Source organism: Lissotriton helveticus, chromosome 4_1, assembly GCF_964261635.1.
Source record: "Lissotriton helveticus chromosome 4_1, aLisHel1.1, whole genome shotgun sequence".
NCBI classification, from domain to species: Eukaryota; Metazoa; Chordata; class Amphibia; order Caudata; family Salamandridae; genus Lissotriton; species Lissotriton helveticus.
The window spans coordinates 1,301,069,954-1,301,091,567 of NC_136063.1; positions in this window are offsets into that span (position 1 = coordinate 1,301,069,954).

Sequence of the window (21,614 nt, forward strand, 5' to 3'; positions counted from 1 at the left end):
TGTGTTGAACCCAGCAACATTGTTGCCGATCAGCATGGAATCAGGTGATGTAGCACCACATGATTGCTACTTAAGAACTGAAGAAGAGACGAAGGGTCGTATTGACCTGAAAAACACTCCATTGGTAGATCCCGATGGTACTTTGTATGTTGATGGTTCATGCTTTAAGTTGCCGAATGGTGATGTAACGACTGCGTATGCTGTAGTGACATTAAGTACGGTTGTGGAAACTGCGAGATTGAGTCAGAATTCAGCTCAGGCGGCTGAATTGATTGCGTTGACAAGATCGTGTGTGTTATCTAGAGGAAAGCGGGTGAATGTGTTTACCGATAGTCAGTATGCATTTGGTGTAGCGCATAGTTTTGGTCGATTGTGGAGAGAAAGAGGATTCTTTACGTCGCATGGCACGAAGATTCAGCATGGACAGCTTGTGAATGACCTTTTAGATGCACTCATATTGCCTAAACAGGTGGCAATAATTAAATGTAGGGCGCATCGGAAAGTGACAGATGATGTGGGCCGTGGTAATGCGTTCGCGGATGAGACTGCTAAAGAAACAGCCAGAGATCTGACAAATCGAATGTATGTTACGAGCTCAGTGAGATGGCCAGCGGAGACTAGCATGTGTGAAGACACAATTGAAAGTGTGAAGGAAATACAGAACGAGGCCACGGAGATGGAAAAGACTAAGTGGAAAGAAAGCACGGGGAAGTTAGACGGGAATGGATGTTGGGTTGACTTGTCAGAAAAACAGAGATGGATGTTACCGGATGCATATGTGCTTGCTGTTGTCACAATGGCCCACGGCATAGCACATATTAGCACGAAAGGCATATGCAAGTTGTTGTCTCCTGTATGGAAGAATGATGGGATTACTAAGTGTGCGGAGAGAGTGGTTAAGAACTGTATGGTATGTTTGATGTATAATCCTGGTAAGGGCACCCCCACTCCACCTGGTCACTTTGCTCCCCCTACATGTCCCTGTGAAGTTATCCAATTGGATTTCATCCATATGGAGAGATGCAATAATCTAAAGTATTTCTTGGTTGTGGTTTGTGCATTCTCCAGATGGATTGAGGCCTACCCTCTTAAGGATAATACTGCCCTGTCAACAGCAAAAATCCTGCTCAAGGAATATTTCCCTAGGTATGGAATGCCACGGATTGTATGGTCAGATAACGGAAGTGAGTTTGTGGGAAGTGTGATGAAGAGTGTGTGTCGTGGCCTAGGCATAGTCCAAAAATTTCATAGCGCTAATCATCCTCAGTCGGCAGGTTTGGTGGAAGGATATAATGGCACCCTGAAACTGAAACTTGCCAAAATCCAGGCAACGACTGGTTTATCGTGGCCGGATGCTTTGCCTTTAGCTCTCTTATCGACCAGGGCAACCGTGCACTCTCGAGTAGGGCTTAGCCCATATGAGATTGTGTTTGGCCGTCCTGCGAATATTTGGGGAGTTCCGAGGCCTAAGGAGTTTAACAGAATTTAATATCCAATGTTGATTGACTATCTTTATGATCTGACTGCTAAATTGAGTTTGATTCATCAACAGGTCTTTGAAGCTTTACCGGCACAAACTGAGGGACCTGGTCATCGGCTCCAACCAGGTAATTGGGTGCTTACCCGAAATTTTGGACGAAAACGAAATCTTGAGCCAAGGTTCGTGGGTCCCCACCAGGTGTTACTGGCAACAAGGACGGCGGTTCGATTGGAAGGCAGAAAGCATTGGGTGCATGCCACCCACACCAAAAAGGTTCCGTTTCCTTTGCCAGCAGATGCATGGATCAAGAAAGGAGTCGCCTCGACAGAGACCAGTACGGTCCCGGGTTTTATACCATTCAGTGATGCTCAGCTTGTAGAGACCAATTTAGTGCAATCAGACATCCCTATTGAATCAACTGAAACTTTACCTACATCATCACTAGTGGAGAGTTCAAGTCCTGTATTATTACCTGAGCAATCGAACACTGTTTTGCCATCTGAACCGTTGTTTGAAGAACAGACTCGACCCGGGAGATGTTGATATTTTCTTCGACCACGCAATAAGGACAAATAAAATCCTTTTATTATTTTTGATTTTACATTACCCCCTCACATTTGCCTTGAATATTGTGGACATTTTATATTGTGTGTACCCTTTTCTTTTCGTGCAGCTAAGAGACTTATATTAAATTGAATGCTCAATTCATTTAAAACCTATCATCTGGGTTGACCGTAGGGCCGTGCGGGTACTTCCTTCTGTTTAGCAGGTTATTGACACTAGGTCGATTTCTTTTGTCGATTTCTGGGAACTCCTGGGAATTGATAATCGCTACTCAGAACGAAGTGCGTCAAGAACGCCACGGACGGTTTTAGAGGATGGAATTTACTATGCTGTCGAAAAGAGAGGAAATGTCGGCGCAAAGATCTAAATTGCATAAGGTGTTTCGTACAAAATGTTTCAGATTTTTATACTATTTCTAACTGTTTCTATGCTATTAGTGGGTGGAGTATATTTTGGGATTCAATTATTATTGCCTTCTATTTCGTCTACTCCTCCTTCACATGATTTGAATTTTGCCTCCACTATTTCTCCACATTCCTTTCATCTTCTGCCTCAACATGAACAAGTCAGATGTGCGGAATTTATGAATAATTCCTTTGTTCAACTCCTGCATCAGCATCAGTTGGTGATGAATACTACCAACTGTTGGGTGTGTGGGTTAATGCCACATACCATGGATAAGGGTATTCCGTATTTGGTTCTTCCTTATAGCTCCCAAGGGTCGGCTCGGGCATTCCAAAATATGTTCCGTAGTGCACTAGATTCCTATCCCCATCGAGAACCACGCTCAGTAAACCTTGGTCCTGGCCCGTACCACAAGTCTTTGGCGATAGCTATTGCTGATTTATATAGAGACATTTTAGATGCATCGCTCATCCCAGAGGAGGAGGTGCGAGCATATAAGGATCTGAGTGAGATTGAGTATAGTATATCAGTGGGTGATAGACAGCTTAAGAGCTCGTCTCCGATTTGGATCGCACCTCACCATGGTCACTTCTGTCTGCAAGGTCTTGGTAAAAATCCGAGAGCTCAGTTTGGGAAGAGTGCTTGTACTGAGACGTATGTCTTACCGATGCTCTCTTCCCCTGTCTTTCTGACTGCCAAGGGTACTTATTTTGTGTGTTACGATCGTGCTTATACATGGTTGCCTCGTGATTTCTCAGGCACCTGTTATATCGCGAATCTTCTACCACCGACTTTTACCGTTGCCTCAGACTATCACAAGACTAGAGTTGTGAGAGGCGTTATTAGTAGAGAGGATACTGCTGGTCAAGAGGCAGGAGACTTCTTTAAGGGTTTCCTACCGTTTTGGGTTCCTATGGTTAATAGTAGGAACTTGAGACAGCTGACTCGTGTGGTTGAATCGACTGCTAGTATCACTGCAAGCGCCCTTAGTAACCTGACTATTTACAACAAGGGGTGGTGATGGACAGAGTCTCTGAATTAAGCAGAATACTCTCACCCAGTCAAGAGATCAGGGCTGGATCCAACACCGTTTTTTAGCTCATTGCACCATCCCAGTTTCAAAACCTGGCTGTATGCAAATTAGTCTGTCCCTGACCCAGTGCATAATGGGAACAGGGCAGACCAGACTACAAAAGCCAATTCTTACACTGGGATTGGTAACCTGACAGCAGAGCTTCAAGCGGATAGACTTATGACGCTACAGAACCGTATGGTTCCAGACGTTGTACTAGCAGATAGAGGTGGTGTGTGTAAGGTCATCCATTCGAGTTGTTGCATTTTTATACCTGATAATGCTCAAACTGTCTATCAAGCCATCTCAAAGTTGCATAAAATCTCAGAGTCCATACACGTGGACGAGGGAGATTGGACGCTTCTAGGATGGTTTTGGGGCATGATGTCGACCTGGGGTTGGAAGATTCTGATGATTATAGGGATTGTTGTGACGTTTCTGTTCACGTGTTGTCTTTGTGTGCAGTGTGGTCCTGCCTTATGTGGCCTTTTTGCTACTACGTGTATAAGAAGGCCATCTGTTACCAAAGAGGCATTGATGGATAGGATAATGTTCCAGCAACACCTGAATGATCTGATGAATATTGAAATCGATTCTGATTTCGACTAGTGCTTGCCTACATGAGGGCAAAAGGAGCGTCTGAGGTTCCGTGAGAATCGTTATGATGATCGAATATGGGCAAGTTTGGTATCTATGAACCGTAAATGACGAGTTTAGCAAGTGTACGCGTTTTCGCTACACTACTTGGCAGGGTTCGCCTTATTTACGCGTTTCTTCATCTGAACCCTCCGGTTCCATTTTAGATACGGCATCCATTTTGTTTCTTGCCCTCACGTAGTTAGCTAGCAGGCAACTGTCCGCGTCATGACCCTTAGTTCCCAAGCCTTACGGAAGACGCATATTCCTTTCATGCGTCTTTTATGACCAGGGGAATGACACTGCAAAGGCAGATGGCTCCGCTCGAGGGTAATCTTGCCGTGCTGGTCTATTGTTTCAGCCGTGCATGTGCTAGGATCGAATCCTTTGATCCTGTGATCATGCTTCCGATATTACCCTCACACTCTTTTCTCTACTGTTGTCTGTCTTCCTTGCAGCTGTTCTTGTCTCTTTCTTTTGCTCGTTTACAACTAGAGTGGAATGTGCCTAACGGTGAGAAGATGTGATTTTACAGTTGGGAACCGGCAATGTTACTGTGATTATGTTCCGGGTTTCAAGAAGCCCTTTTGAAGTTTATTGTGGGAACTGAGTTGTAACCTTTTGTTCGTATGTTGTCCAATGACTAAAATGTGTATAAAAGGAGCGATCCACATTTGCAATTTGAAGTAGACTCTCAGAACTTACACTCTGTTGTACTTCTCGTGACTTTTGCCTCCCTGCAGTAATAAACGCTGATCTTTGACGCCGAAGGAAGTGTCCCGTGTCTCTGTCATTTGTGCGCTGAACAGGTATCCCACGAAGGTTTCAGGTGTTGTTCCCTGGCACCGCTGGACCTTAGAAATAGTCCAGTCCTTCAAGCGCCCGGATTAAACGAGCCGTGTTGCTCGTCAGACGCTGTTTACCGAATGATTCGTGTTATCGACTCTGTATGCGGTAAGCGTCCTCTTATTGTAGGTGCCGTAATTCTCAGATAGATCCTCATAAGTGACTGTATGGGAATTACATTTGCTGTTACGTTTTTACAGCCTCCTGGTGATTTGGAAAAACTGTTGTGGTGGGCACCAGTGTGTTGAGGATAAAATAGAAGACTAATAGAGGAAGAAGAACCTCATAACGAATTAGGTAATGGGGGTGGAAATGTTTTTACTTCTCGATATGGAATATTCCATTGTTGGGTGGTTTCACACAGGCTGTTTATTCTTTACAGCGTGATGACTGCATAATACACTCGACAGAGTTCTCGTGGTAGACGCTTTAGCCCAGGATTGAAGTGTTGAATCACTACACGGTGAGCCTTTAATATATGCAGGCATTTTTTGAATCACCTTTGAAGTTTGGTCTGGTACATCTGTTGTTTATAATATTACAGCCACCTGGGGGAACGAAATGAAACACTAAGGTGTACATCGAAAACCAAGATACAAGAAATCTAGACCACTGAGGAGGTAATTGTCGTTCTTTCATTCTTTGATTGGTTTGGTCGAAATGGTCTAGCGCTACAAAGTCTTACATAGGCTCTTTATTGTTTTTACAGAATCCACATACAACAGGAATTCTTTTAGGATTGATTTGATTGATCTCTCTAGTGTGGGAATTATAACCACCTTGATCTCGAGAAGGGTAAGCAAGTAAACTCTTGGGCATGTATCTGTGATTTGTATGCCCGGCAATGGCTCCAATTCATGGTCACCTATCTTCCTTACAGGATCATCATAAAGATCCCTGTTTGCTCCGTACATTGTGTCCTGAAGAAGACTCGCATGGCCCAGGCATAACTAACCGTAAGGCCGTAAGACGAGTCGAAACGTCGACAATTTATAACAAACCTAGACCACGATTTTTCTCTCTCCACGATCATGTGCAGATATTAATGACATATATTCTGTCCTAAGAGAGAGTGCTGACTAATTAATTAAGTGGCTAGGTTGTACAGATCCGGGATTTTCAGGCCTGATATTGTTTGTTAAAATTATTGAAATTGTATTTCACATGTTTTTGATTTCCTCCTTTTCTTTCTTCTTCAATCACCTTCACAACTTCTTGACACCCTTTTGCTATGCTGCACGCTCTACAGGGCAATGTATATATTTTTGTATTGATTTGTTAACTGAAGCTTTACATTCTTGGTTGAAATTGACACAATAGATTAAAATATTGTACTGTTTTTGGAAATGGATGCTGTTGCCTTATTCATGTATCTATCATTAATTGAGTGGAGCTGATCAATGGGTGCATGCTCCTGAGTTTTGAATTTAAATTATTTTCACTCACCATAATCAAGACAGTCTTTACTTAAATTAGTACTCTCGTCTGAGGATGGATCTGACAGCGAGTAAAAATTATCACCGGCTTCCTGAGATCCCGTCAAATCCTGTGAGGAAGCACCGTCGGTTAATACTAATGAGTCTATCTCAGATACAAGATTGTCCAAGCTACCAGTCATTGCTTCCTTAGAGGTGCTAGTAGAGACTCCATCTCCCATAATGCCACTCTCTGCACTTGGAGAATTCGGAACCCCGTTTCCCTGCTCTTTTGAGCATTCTGAGTTAACTGTTGCAGTGTCGCCTGTGAAATCTAACTCTACAATAGTTCGAGGAGGAGAAATTTCACCACTAGGTAAGTCCACCACCGCTGGCTTATGTAAAACAGGTTCGTCCCCTGGTTCGACACCACCAGCAGACTGTAATGCGGCATTTTTAGATATCTGCCTCTCAAATGATGCTGGAAGGGTGTGTGTTCCCTGTTTTACTGAGCGTGCAGCCGGATTTGTCTTCTCCACAGATTCATCCCCCTTTTTTTCCTTTGGGGTAGCAGTATTTTGCTTAGCGCTCTCACCTCCGTCTTCCATTCCCCCTGCAGTATTTTCCCAGGCATCCACTGCCGCAGGCTGCTCCTTCGTTTTGCCGCTGCATGTGGCGACCTTCGGCGGCATTTTCCTTCGAGCCGTAACCTGGGCTCCTCCACGCCTGCGGACCACACCAAACTGAAATCCAGCCAAAAAGACAGGGAGCCGCCAGAGTGGAGCTCTTCGCCAAAGAAGGAAGAAACCTGCGGGCGGAGCGCACAGAGCCAAAGAAAATCCGAAGCAGGTGTGTGCGAAACCGGAGAAAGTTCGACACAAATTAACACAGGTATGCTCAGTACACCGGGGCTCCGTTGTCGCACACTGGAAATGCTTGTGGCTACAGGTAACGCTTATTCATTATTCCTTATCCCAAGTCACCACCTTTTACAGTATTTTTTTGCACAATACTCTCCCCACCATGAGCAGAGCTTCTCCACGCCGTAGCAAGGGTCAATACGGGTATTACATTCTCTCCTACGACCCGGAGCGAGGGACTCAGCTGCTCACACAGCCCACGCCACGACCGCCATCTTGCCTCTATATGTGAATAAGATGTACTATCTTAATCCTGATTACTTTTGTTGTTTTTCCACAATCGCATGTCATATTCTTCTTTCTTATTAATAAACATATTTTTGAACTCTAAGATAAGGCAGTGATACTTTAGTGGAAGCCCAAATCCTTTTTTGTAACTGAATTACACATTCAGGAAACAGAATATACATTTTAAAAAGTTAATTTCGAAAACACAGTCTAGAGCATACAATATGATTTTTAACGACACAAAATGTAAACAATAAGGCACTGAAAAAATGTATGACTATTGTGAACAGCAAGAAATATTCTAACAATGGGTATTGTATATCTAACATTAGCACCATTGCTTGTTAATTTTCGGCACCTTACTGTCCTTACCAGATTAGTAAATAACTATCCTATGTTGAGTTTCTACGGTGGTGTGCACTCTCGACCTGATTTAGAACAACAGGGCTATATTGTTCTGTATGAGAGGCAATCCTGCTATTTCCGATCGAGATCAGCCGTTTCGCAGGCACTCGGGAGGTCGCTGAAGGCCGCCTCACAGAAGCCTTCAATTAAGGTGGATGCTGAAGTTGTGCCCATCCTGTCTTGATAGTGCTGGTGCACAGATCTCTCTCACTTCTAGGCCTTTATAATATTTTTTTTAATACTTAATCAGAGGCCTGTTAACGACAATTAGAAAAAAACAATTAATAAGAAGTAGGGTACTGTCCTATCAGCCATTTCAGATTATTAAACAATGTTCGTTGAGAGAAAACAAAATGCAACACTCAATAATAACCTTTTAGAAGCTTTGTTGGTTTATATAATGGATAATAATGATATGCTTCCGCACAAATGATTAAATAACCTGAATGCATTCTCATAAGCTTGATTATCCTATTTGCATGAAACAACTGAAGAACAAACAACACGTTAAGAATGTGCATCCGATAAAATCGTAATTGTTCATTTCTTAATCATTTGATTAACACACATTTCCTATCAAAGTGAGAGGTCCCTGAAGGGAACAAAGGAGTGTTTACAACAAGTTGGAAGGGATTGAGCAACTAAAATAGAAAACATTCCAGCTGTTTATAGCTGTGAATGCAAGTGTTGGTGGATGGATGAATGCCTGATTGTGAGTTGATGGATGAATTGTGTATGGGTACATTGATATGTGATTGCGTGAAGGTGGATGATGGACATATAAGGATTGGAGGATGAACGCATATCTGTGATAGATGTGTGTGGAAGGATGGATGAATGTGTGTGTTTGGAAAGATTAATAAATGAGTTCATGGGTAGATACGTTGCTAATATAAGGCTGCCCAGCACCTTCCAACCATTCATAACATCGCTGCTAATGACTGGAGCCTACAGATTGGTGTGCAAATGGGGTTTCAGTGATTCTTCCTTGGGTCCCTGATTCGGTTCAGTTACTGCATATTCACTCCTAGTTGTACTTATTAGACTTGTGCAATCAAGGTTTCAGTTTTTTTCCTTTGCCATATATTTTCTCAACTCCTGGGTGAACTTCATAAAGTCATGTAAGAATGGTGCTTGCGGTTTTTCTGGGTCAGACTTAGTCACTAATGGCGTTAGCAGGGTGAGCCCCCCTCAAAGCCAACATTAGAAATAATAATGGTATTTCTGAGAAGTATGATAGGCCTATGCTACTCTATCCAAATCTTCGACAAGTCTGGAGAACACGTCTGAGCCTCAAACACCTCGCTCACATGATTCCCACATAGACCATACTATGAATTGCACACTCTGTCAATCATTCACAACAACTGAGTAGTTTCTTCCAACAAAGTCAACATAAGAAGCAATTATGGTAAGTACTATAAGTAGACTAAGAATATGAAACATCAGGCATAACACTAAAACACTTCCTACATGGACCACACTTTGAAAAGTACACTATACAAACCATGCACAGCAAACTGAGTAGTTATTTACTTATCCATGGACAAAGTGCTTTGGATTAGGAACACATTGTAAAGGTTCTACATCAAAATGTAATATCTGGATGGATGGACTGATGACCGTAGGTGAATAAATAGATGCATGAGTTTGTGTAGCAGGAGGTGAGTGTGATTTCCGACAACAGTGACTGGCTAGTTAATAAATCTTTTATGAATGATATTTTCAAACCTGCTCAGAAACTCGTTTTGGTAAACACACTCGTACTATGTGTAAGAAATTGAAGTATTATCTAAGTGGGGTGAGAACCAAACTCCATATAATAATTAAAATCATTGTCAGAGTGAATCACTAAAGCCCCTAAATGAAGCCTGTGCGTAACCCTCTAATAGCTGGACACAAAGTAATCAGGCCTAACTTAGAAGCAATGTGTAGAGTATTTGTACAGCACTCCAGTAGTAATAAAGGGAAAACCCAGTACAAGAAAAATCCCAAACCACTTTAGAAAAATAGAGTACATTTTAATAAATAATATGACACCAGAACCATAATACCTTAGTTAGCAGAACTAGAGATATGAATTTTTAAAGTTAGTTTTAAAAACAACTCCAAATAGTACAAAGTGCCAACCGCGGTTGGATGTATGACGTTACAACGCATACTTTTACAACGCATACCGTTACAACAAATTTTTTACAACGCAAAAACTTTTACAACGCATACCATTACAACGCATGTTTTTACAACGCAAGTACTTTTACAACGCATACCATTACAACGTAAGTATTGGTAAGTATATACATTTTTTTTTTTAATTAATTGTAATTAATATAATTTAATTTAATTTAATTTAATTAATTTAATTTTTTTTACCCTGTACCCCTGTACCCCAAAAAACCCAAATTAACCCAGAACCCTAAAAATTACCCCTGTACCCCAAAAACCCAAAACTGTCCCTGAACCCTAAAAATACCCCTGTACCCCAAAAACCCAAAACTGACCCTGAACCCTAAAAATACCCCTTTACCCAAAAACTGAAAACTGACCCTGAACCCTAAAAATACCCCTTTACCCAAAAACTGAAAACTGACCCTGAACCCTAAAAATACCCCTTTACCCAAAAACTGAAAACTGACCCTGAACCTTAAAAATACCCCTTTACCCAAAAACTGAAAACTGACCCTGAACCCTAAAAATACCCCTTTACCCAAAAACTGAAAACTGACCCTGAACCCTAAAAATACCCCTTTACCCAAAAACTGAAAACGGACCCTGAACCCTAAAAATACCCCTTTACCCAAAAACTGAAAACTGACCCTGAACCCTAAAAATACCCCTTTACCTAAAAACTAAAAACTTTAAAAAAAACAAACATATAAAATATTAAATATAATTATATACTTACCAATACTTACGTTGTAATGGCATGCGTTGTAAAAGTACTTGCGTTGTAAAAACATGCGTTGTAATGGTATGCGTTGTAAAAGTTTTTGCGTTGTAAAAGTTTCGTTGTAATGGTAGTGCGTTGTAAAAGTTGCGTTGTAAAGGTTGTTTCCCACCGCGGTTATTTGCTCAGCATAAGACTAGGTCAAAGTTAAGGCCAACAGCGAGGAGCACAGTCCTGCCTGGTGGAAAGTCATCAACAGGGCAAGCTGCGAGCTGAATCTGAAGCAGGGCTCAACGATGGTGGGTTGCAGAAGACCGAGGTCCCAGGGCAGGCACTGACATAAGCAAGAAAGCTCTGAGCGGGCAAAGTCCAAAGTTTGTGCCCAGGAAGGTGTCAACAGCGGTCGGTTGCTGCTCAACATAGGTTCTAAGGAAGGCGTCTACGTTCAGACTTTTCTAGAAGTCAGATCATCATTTGTTGGGCTGGGCAAACCAGCAAGCCAAGGCTGACTGGTGAGTCGAGGGATGCGGCTTCAACCCTTATCCCGAACCCCATTGGTTATCCAGGCCGAAAGTTGGCAAATCGTTTCTAAGTTTCAACTTTTGCAGTGTGGGCAGAGAGAGTACTGGTCCTATATGAGAAGGATCAAGACTAATTTGCGTAGTATTTCTTCCATCCCCTTTTGTGTGTTTTATAAACTACCATAAGTGGCAAGGGTATTCCCAGATATGGATCCTGTACTTCCAGTGTCTTTGGAACCAAGCTACACCTGACTGGAAAGCCTCAATCCTGGCAAAACCGTCATTGGGTTTCTTGTGTTCTGGTTCAGGGAGGAACTGGCCTGGCAGTTTGGGTGGGACTTTTCCTATAGGAGCATGGTCAATTCTTATTTGCATATGGCTGAAAACTGGGGTGCCTTGGTGGTCAAAAAAACGATGGGGTAGAAAGCTACCCTGAGCAATTGTCAGTGGTTAGACTTATTGAAAGCATTCCTCCAATCACCTTTTGCATGTTTTAGGATTTGCACTAACCATGTATCCAGGATGAAAGGGGCATCACTTGGGTGTTATGGCTCACTCCACCAGAAGCCAGCAGTATTGTCAGGAAAGATCCAGCTGGTACTGGCCAGGTGGGCAGCTGCAGGGAAAGTCTTCTAAACTGTTAGATCTGCAGTGTGTAATGATATCACTATAACAGAGCTAGAAATTGCACAGTGAGCTAACAAGATCCCACCTTCTACAAGTTTATTAGCGATTATTGCTGTTAGCTCGTTTTCTCCGGATTTCTGTGGATCCCTTGAAAAATAAAAAGGATCTGCAAATATTTCCTTTAAAAGAGCTGTTGGGCCTTACAGGTACGGTTGAAACTCACATACTAGAATAAAATATGTCACTTATACACATAGAGGAAAGCTTACATAGGACCAAACAATGTGTTAAGGCTGACTCTCTGCCTGTACAATTGCACCATTAATATAAGACCCTCCAAATAGACTCTACTGAATAATTTACATGCACAAGAGAAGACAGTGCAGAAGAGGAGAACCTGAATATGCACAAGGAATGACCCTGGGCATTTAAAAGGCTAGTCTGTATCAAACAAGACATCTATTTATGCTGTGACCGTGGGGGCTGCCCTGGAGAAAATGTAGCATAGACTTCTGAGGCATTAAGAAGTTACACTGACAGTGGTTGGCATAGACATATAGTCAGGGATGTTCTAGTGAATGACTACAGTTGGTCCTTCAGTCATTAATTTGGAAGGAGCGTGCCCATACCAGTTTAAGAAACACAATGTACTTAGATTGCAGCAAAGTTTGTTGTGAATATGTGGATAGCCACTTATAGCTTTCGAAAAAAGCAGCAAACACTTACCCAGAGAAATTAATACTTAGTTATTTTTTTTGTGTCGCAATTTTTTATTGAAGTAAAAGCGTACAATAGGATTTCAATGCAAGAAATGCAATAGTGAACAACATTGAATGGCACAGCAAGAAACAAATGGGGGTAGGGAAGAAGGATGCGTTGGGGGAGCAGTGGGAGTGTAAGATGGAGGGCGCAGGTCACGAGCGGAGAAAGATTATATGACCTTTCGCCCTATCACTGTGTGTGTCGGACCACAGACGATGGCCGCAGTGTAGTGGGCATGGGCATTTCTCCCATTACTATCAACATTGAGGCCTGTGTGTCACGATGTCTCTGGAGGTGGGGGGAGTGGGTGTCTGGGGGTCTTGCCCGGGGCCATTTGAGGGGGAAAGGGCAGGCAGGGGTGGGGGAAGGCCATCATCTATACCACAAGGTAGGGTGGACCGCAGGCCCCAGACCATGAAGAAACTACTGCAACAGGGGAGGGGGGGGGTAGCAGTGGGGGTGCTCAGGAGGCAGATTGGGTGGATTCCTAGGTCACCGGTTTGTTGGTGCATACAGTGTTCTTGAGAAAAAAAGGGCAGAGCGCATGAGGACACGGATGTACGATGTTGGGGATCCCTGCCGAAGTGGGAAGATCCGTACATCTGCGTGCCCAATGGGGGGGGAGAAGAGAAGAAGGGGGAGGCAGAGAAATAGGAAGAGGGTACATGGAGAGGGAGCGAGAGGAAGGGAGGGGAAAACAATCCTGGGCGGTGAGTAGGGAGGAGAGGGAAGGAGGGGAAAGTGATGGAGGCTGGTGTGGGACTGGGATCCCAACCAAGGGAGGAAGGGAGGGGCCTATACCACTTCCTTGGAGTCAGGTCAGGGTGCCCTCTGTGTCCGTCAGGAATGGGAGGGAGGAAGGGATTAAGTGTTAGTGCGATAGATATTAGGGAGCATCTTGGAGGAAGGGCGCCCATGTCTGAGTGAACACCTTGGCCTGGCCCTGCACACCATAGATGACGCGTTCATGGGATGCCTTCTGTATCATTCCCACCATCCAGGCTTCCTTAGAAGGAGGTATAGGTGAACAACACTGGTGAAAGACGCAGAGCTTGGCTGTGGACAGCGTTTTGTGCAGGAGGCAGCGCTGTGATCTGGATAGGTCAGGGGAGCATCTGAGATGATGTAGGAGGATAATGGAGGGGTAAAGGGGAGCTGGAGAGGCATGGATGGCCGCAGGTTGTCCCCTACATAAGTCCAAAAGAACTGGATTGAAGAGCAATCGCATAGGATAAGGGCAAGGTCACAATGGGTAGCCAAACACCTCCGGGAGTTCAAGTGGGGTAGGAGGGCAGCCCTTTGCAGCTTTTGCGGTATGAAATGCCACTGATGGAACTTCTTGAGCATTCCTATAGGAGGATCAAAATACAAAAGCCGTTTTATTCAAAAAGGGGGGGAACAAGAGGCTGCGGGGCAAACAGGGTAAGCTGGCCTCCAACTAACGTGTATCACACAACAAGAAGCTAACCTTAACAAGTCTGATTTCTAATGCATATAGAGGCACATTAGGCCAGTGATTTAGGTGGTGTTGGACATTGCAAAAAATATATGGACTGGCCTGACACACCACCAGGTGTCCTGCTTCATCATCGGTTGTCCTCGCCCTTTAAAAACCATGTTTGATAAAGGGTTGGCCTGCACCTGTAGACAGGGAGGCACTTCTAAAGCTAAGTGCTGAGAAAATGAATGAGTGAGTGAAGTTTAAAAAACGATGTACACTTCTGCGTGAAATCTTTTAATGGCGCAGAGTGCGCTCAATATTAAAAATTTGTGGTGAAGACTAGGGGGTTAAGTACTCCATCTCTGTCTGTGTTGCCAATATATTTCTGTCAATATGGCCAGGAGGGTTCAGGGCATTAATCAGGGTTTTGAGTAAAGGGGGGCTCCTATCTTGTCAAATTTTCAGGACACCCAATTAAAGGTGTAGGGATGTCCCATGGGAAGGGAGGAGTAGAGGAACCCCTGTAGCCAAACTTACGTCAAGGTGCGCCCCTCGCTTTATTTCTAACGCCTTTCCTCGTTGCTTCCTATAGGAGGGCCACATCCGCTCTTTTGGTCTGCAGGTACAAAAGTACCTTTTTCAGTTGAATATAGTGCATGAGGCCATGAGCGTTCCAGGAAAGAATGTGCAGAGGTTGAAGAGCGTGCAGTGTGGGTACAGTCATGTGGAGTCTGGGGTCCCACAAGGGTGGAAGCGATTCTGTGGGGGGCAAGAGTGGGTGGCGAGTGCCAGTCAGGGGGGAGAGAGTGACAGTGTGGGGTGACACAAGCGGCAGAGGTCCACGAACTGTCAGGGGGCAGGAGTGGGGGGAGGGTAGAAAGTGGGGGAGAGGGGTGAGCCGGGCAGTGGATGAGAGGGGGATGGTGATAGGGGGCACAAAGGGGAGAAAAGGGGATAGAGAGGGGTGTGGTGGGGTGGGGAAAGGGAGGTAAGGAGGAAAGGAGGGGGAGCAAGTGCATAGAAATGCAATAGTGAACAACATTGAATGGCACAGCAAGAAACAAATGGGGGTAGGGAAGAAGGATGCGGTGGGGGAGCAGTGGGAGTGTAAGATGGAGGGCGCAGGTCACGAGCGGAGAAAGATTATATGACCTTTCGCCCTATCGCTGTGTGTGTCGGACCACAGACGATGGCCACAGTGTAGTGGGCATGGGCATTTCTCCCATTACTATCAACATTGAGGCCTGTGTGTCACAATGTCTCTGGAGGTGGGGGGAGTGGGTGCCTGGGGGTCTTGCCCGGGGCCATTTGAGGGGGAAAGGGCAGGCAGGGGAGGGGGAAGGCCATCATCTATACCACAAGGTAGGGTGGACCGCAGGCCCCAGACCATGAAGAAAATACTGCAACAGGGGTGGGAGGGGTAGCGGTGGGGGTGCTCAGGAGGTCCAGGGGGCAGATCGGGTGGATTCCTAGGTCACCGGTTTGTTGGTGCATACAGTGTTCTTGAGAAAAAAAAGGGCAGAGGGCATGACGACACGGATGTACGATGTTGGGGATCCCTGCCGAAGTGGGAAGATCTGTACATCTGCGTGCCCAGTGGGGGGGAGAGGAGAAGAAGGGGGAGGCAGAGAAATAGGAAGAGGGTACATGGAGAGGGAGCGAGAGGAAGGGAGGGGAAAACAATCCTGGGCGGTGAGTAGGGAGGAGAGGGGAGGTGGAGAAAGTGAGGGAGGCTGGTGTGGGACTGGGATCCCAACCAAGGGAGGAAGGGAGGGGCCGATACCACTTCCTTGGAGTTAGGTCAGGTTGCCCTCTGTGTCCGTAAGGAATGGGAGGGAGGAAGGGATTAAGTGTCAGTGCGATCAACATTAAGGAGCAACTTGGAGGAAGGGCGCCCATGTCTGAGTGAACACCTTGGCCTGGCCCTGCACACCATAGATGACGCGTTCATGGGATGCCTTCTGTATCATTCCCACCATCCAGGCTTCCTTTGAAGGAGGTATAGGTGAACAACACTGGTGAAAGACGCAGAGCTTGGCTGTGGACAGCGTTTTGTGCAGTAGGCAGCGCTGTGATTGGGATAGGTCAGGGGAGCATCTGAGATGATGTAGGAGGATAATGGAGGGGTAAAGGGGAGCTGGAGAGGCATGGATGGCCGCAGGTTGTCCCCTACATAAGTCCAAAAGAACGGGATTGAAGAGCAATCACATAGGAAATGGGCAAGGTCACATTGGGTAGCCAAACACCTCCAGCAGTTCAAGAGGGGTAGGTGGCAGCCCTTTGCAGCTTTTGCGGAATGCAATGCCACTGATGGAGCATCTTGAACATTCCTAAAGGAGGATCAAAATACAAAAGCCGTTTTATTAAAAAAGGGGGGAACGAGAGGCTGCGGGGCAAACAGGGTAAGCTGGCCTCCAACTAACATGTATCACACAACAAGAAGCTAACCTTAACAAGTCTGATTTCTAATGCATATAGAGGCACATTAGGCCAGTGATTTAGGTGGTGTTGGACATTACAAAAAATATATGGACTGGCCTGACACACCACCAGGTGTCCTGCTTCATTATCGGTTGTCCTCGCCCTTTAAAAACCACTTATGATAAAGGGTTGGCCTGCACCTGTAGACAGGGAGGCACTTCTTAAGCTAAGTGTTGAGAAAGTGAATGAGTGAGTGATGTTTAAAAAATGATGCACACTTCTGTGTGAAATCTTTTAATGGCGCAGAGTGTGCTCAATATTAAAAAATAGTGGTGAAGACTGGGGGATTTAGTACTCCATCTCCGTCTGTGTTGCCAAAATATTTCTGTCAATATGGCCAGGAGGGTCCAGAGCATTAATCAGGGTGTTGGAGAAAGGGGGGCTCCTATCTTGTCAAATTTTTAGGACACCCAAGTAAAGGTGTAGGGATGTCCCATGGGAAGGGAGGAGTAGAGGGACCCCTGTAGCCAAACTTACGTCAAGGTGCGCCCTCACTTTATTTCTAACGCCTTTCCTCGTTGCTTCCTATTGGAGGGCCACATCCACTCTTTTGGTCTGCAGGTACAAGAGTACCTTTTTCAGTTGAATATAGTTCATGAGGCCATGAGGGTTCCAGGAAAGAATGTGCAGAGTTTGAAGAGCGCGCAGTGTGGGTACAGTCATGTGGAGTCTGGGGTCCCACAAGGGTGGAAGCGATTCTGTGGGGGGCAAGAGTGGGTGGCGAGTGCCAGTCAGGGGGGAGAGAGTGACGGTGTGGGGTGACACAGGCGGCATAGGTCCACGATCTGTTAGGGGGCAGGAGTGGGGGGAGGGTAATAAGTTGGGGAGAGGGGTGGGCCGGGCAGTGGATGAGACGGGGATGGTGATAGGGGGCACAAGGGGGAGAAAAGGGGATGGAGAGGGGTGTGGTGGGTTGGGGAAAAGGGGGGTAAGGAGGAAAAGAGGGGGCTCAGGTAGGAAGGAGGGGGTGCAGGTGCATAGGGGAGTCAAGCATGCTAAAAGGGCGCCTGCAGGCAGGCAACAGCTGGGGCAGAATTAGAGGTCTTGTGACACTAGAATGCAACAGAGGAAGGGTGAAAGGATGGAAGGATGACTGGCAGATGGAAGGGGAAGTTGTTGGTTTTGTTTTGTGGGAGAATCACAGCAGAGAGCGCAGCACCTGGGGCTCTAAACTTTGTGCTGCTAGTCTAGGCTTTGGATGCAATGTGCAGGGAGGGTCCCTTCTGGGGTCAAGGCAAGTTAGAAAGTGCACAAATGTGCAGATATGGATGCACGGGGAACAGGAGATGACCATGGATCTAAGGTGCCCTGGGTGCTGCTCGGGGGGAGAGTCCCTCACCTCCAGCAAAAGGCACTGCTCCGGGGGGTAATGCCATAGGCAGGATGTGCAGTGGAGGATCAGTGTATGAGCACACAGGTACCACCCCCCTGGGAAACTAGATGTGCGATGCATGAGGTATGGGGAGCACAGGTGCTAATAGGTGGGGAATAGCGAGGGGACTGCATGCCACCTCAAGTTAAGCGGTCAATGCATTAGTGAGTACATTGGGCAGGAGCAGGGGACTGCACACGAAGCACACTGCAGTGAAATACATGGCAAGCAAACAGTGGCATAAGAGAAACCATGAAAAAGAACAACGAGAACGGCATGAAACATTCATAGAAAATCAGAAAGAAAAAGGTAGACTGCAAGAAGGCATGCCGGTACTCAGCCATCCACAATCTTCTGTTGTCAACACTCCAGATGCAGTCCCCCCCAAGTATCAGAGTCGCCTTGGCTGCACAGCCCTAGAGCTCCAGGGCAGAGGCAAGCTTCAAGGGGCCACTAGCTGCAGTTGGTCAAGACAAGTCCGGTGCAGAGGGGGCAGCGCCCTGGGTGGTTGGGCATAGTGCAAGGCAGGTTGAGGGCATCAGAGAATAGCAGCTGTTGGGCAGGTTTGCCCGTTGTCTTGCCAGGAGACATCCCCTGTCCTTACACTGCAGTGGGTGGACGCTCCATGGTGGGTCAGGGGGTTGGTGATGACAGGGGCCCCGTGTGAGGCCACAAGTGGTCGAGCGTCACCTGCATGTGGTCCCCCAGTTATTCGGTGGTGACCATGCGCAAGCTGCACAGAGGTGTGGTGGGCAGCACCCCGGTGTTGATGATGCAGAATCCATAGCAAAAGAGGGTGGCAGATGAAAGGCCCGGTAAAGGCCTAAGTGCAACTGTCCACGGTCTCAGTGGCCACTCACTCCCAGTTGCCAAGTAGCCTTCAGTTGGCATCACAGCTCTAGGAGGCCTCAAATCACTGGGCTGCTCCCTATGTCATGAAGGAGGCGCACTTAACACACATATAGGAGACACAGCACTCCTGGTTACCTCCAGTGGGGTCCCCAGATGAGAGGTGATTAGTAGGGTCCCCACACGGTCAGTAGTTGGGGGGCCTTCATGTCTGCAGGTGGCCCCTGTGATTGACTACCGCAGGGCTGGTAATGTTGCGGGTCCTCTCCGTGCCACTAGGCCTGAGCCTCACTGTGGCAAGAGAATTGGCCCTCAGTTCAATGAAGAAGAAGTAAGGTGGGCACAGTAAAAACATCAAGTAGGTGCCCCCTCGTCACCTCGCACCCCGGGACCACTTGCTGCCAAACGGATGCTGGGGTCTCCAGGGATGTTTTGGAGCTTGCTGACGGAGGCCCAACTGGTGAGGAGCGACCCATCTAGCATGTGTGCTAGCTGCGGACAGTGTCCACTGGTGGGGTGAGGCGGAAGCCACTCTGGTTGGAGACAAAAGGAAGATGTGAGAGGCTGCCCAGGGGCAGGCTGCAGCCACGCAAGCCACCCACCTGAGGCGCGCCCAGTGGTGCTGGCATAATCGGGGCAGAAGGATCTTGGGGAGTGCATCAAGGTCCTCAGCTGTGCTCTGTAGGTAGTGTTTGGCCGGCGTGGTGAGGGTGTGGTGATTTGGGCCCTCACAGCTCTGAGAGGAGGAGCGACTATTGTCCGATTCCAGCGAGGTGGCCTGCCTCCTGTGAAGTTTTAAGACAAAATGCACAGAGAAAACACAAAATGCCAATCGGAGTTAATGTTCACCATTGACTGAATCCACAGCAGGATTTGAGTGTGACCATTTGAGAGGGCTGGACTGGCTGTAGTGGGCATCGGGCATTTCCCCCGGGAGGCTGGAAGGGTGGGGAAGGTTTTGCAGCGGATGGGGGATGCTTTTGTTACTGGGGGGCCGGTTTTGCAGTGGTGCTGTAATATCGGCCCCCAGTAACAAAAGTAGCCGTGCTTCACACTTACACCCCACTCCCAAAACACCCCCATACCGTCAGGGATGGCTGGTCCCACAAAATTGCCAGGGCTGCTTTTGGTTGCCATTCTAGCCCTGAGGGTTAGGTAAGCGTAGTTCAACACAATGATCCCAGTATTTTCATTGGGCCTTTTTTTTACATTTCTGTTTTTTAAAATTCTTCAGCAGGGCAATGCAAGATGTTGAAGCCCTCTAGGTTCAACGAGGCTAGGTATATCATAGCAAAAGATTCAAGGCTGAAAATGTGGATTTCATAGTCAGTGAGGACACTTTTTCTTTTTTTCTTTTTAGTTTTGTTTCGTAATCATTTATTCAATAATTAAAGGCAAATATACATAAACATTCTGCACAACATAATGGGCTCACAAGAGTCGATTGTCAAGTCATGAATTTGTGTGCTATAAAGGAGAGAAAATCTACAAAGAATAGGGGAAGGAAGGGAAAAGAAATGATGAGGCAGAAGACTAGGAGCAAATAGACGGAGAGAAGAGAGCTATTGTGCTGCGCAAGCTTAGAAATCCATAACCCTCATTGCTCATAACCACAGTGTGAATTAGGCAGAATGGATCATGAACTGGGGGAACAGATTTGGGCCTACAAAATTTGACTACGGAAAATGTGATGAATATTGAGGATGATGGAAAGTCATAAGTATAAAGGGATGCCTTCTCCTTACTCAGATAAAGAAGGAACGTAAGGAAGAGGGAAAGAAAAGGAAAATGGGGGAAGTAAAGAGGGGAGGGGAGGTGGAGAGGAAAGGCGCATGCGCAATGAAAGAAAAGAGACAGGAAGAAGGGATGGGGAGAAAGAGAAGAAAGAAAGAGGGAGGGAAAGAAGAAGATAGAAGAGGAGGGGGAAAGGAGAAAAAAATAAATGGGGACTGAAGGGACAAGGTGAAAGAAGAAACAGAAAACAATCAAAAGTCTCGAAGAAAAGGAGCCCATACTTGTTGAAACACTTCCTCCAGATCTTGCAGTCGGTATATTACATGTTCATGGGATGCAATCTGATACATTGTTACCAACCAATCCTACTGCGAGGGGGGAGTGGTCAATTGACACTGTCTTAAGATACAAATTTTGCCTGTAGAGAGAGCAGGATGCAAAAGGTGACATTTTGGACGCGTAATGTCAGGTGAGTTCTCAAGATCATGCAATAATATAATGAGAGGAGTAAAGAGAAGTTATAGGGGAATTCTTTCCTTCAGGGTTTCTCCAAAGTGAGCCCAAAAACACTGTATTGATGGACATTTGCAGAGTATATGAGGAAAGTCACAGTTAACTCCAGAACACCTCCAGCACTTACATGCATCAATGTTCCCTTTTGCGAATCAGTATTTGCGAATTTTAGGGAATCGCAAATACCGATTCGCAAAATGGTATGCATCAAATTTTTCACATTTTTAATGCGATTCGGTAAAATTCGCAATTTTTACCGAATCGCATTTAAAATGCGAATTCTTAATTGCGAATTCGCAGATTGCGAATTACCACACATGATGCATCTCTTACCAATCACACCCTGGAAGCTCTGCTTGCAATTAGACCCACCTGAGGCCCACTTTCAACTGCTGGTGAGGCTTTTTTCAGTTGGAAAGCAGTCTGCTGGAGGAGTAGGAGGCTCTCTGTGGTTTT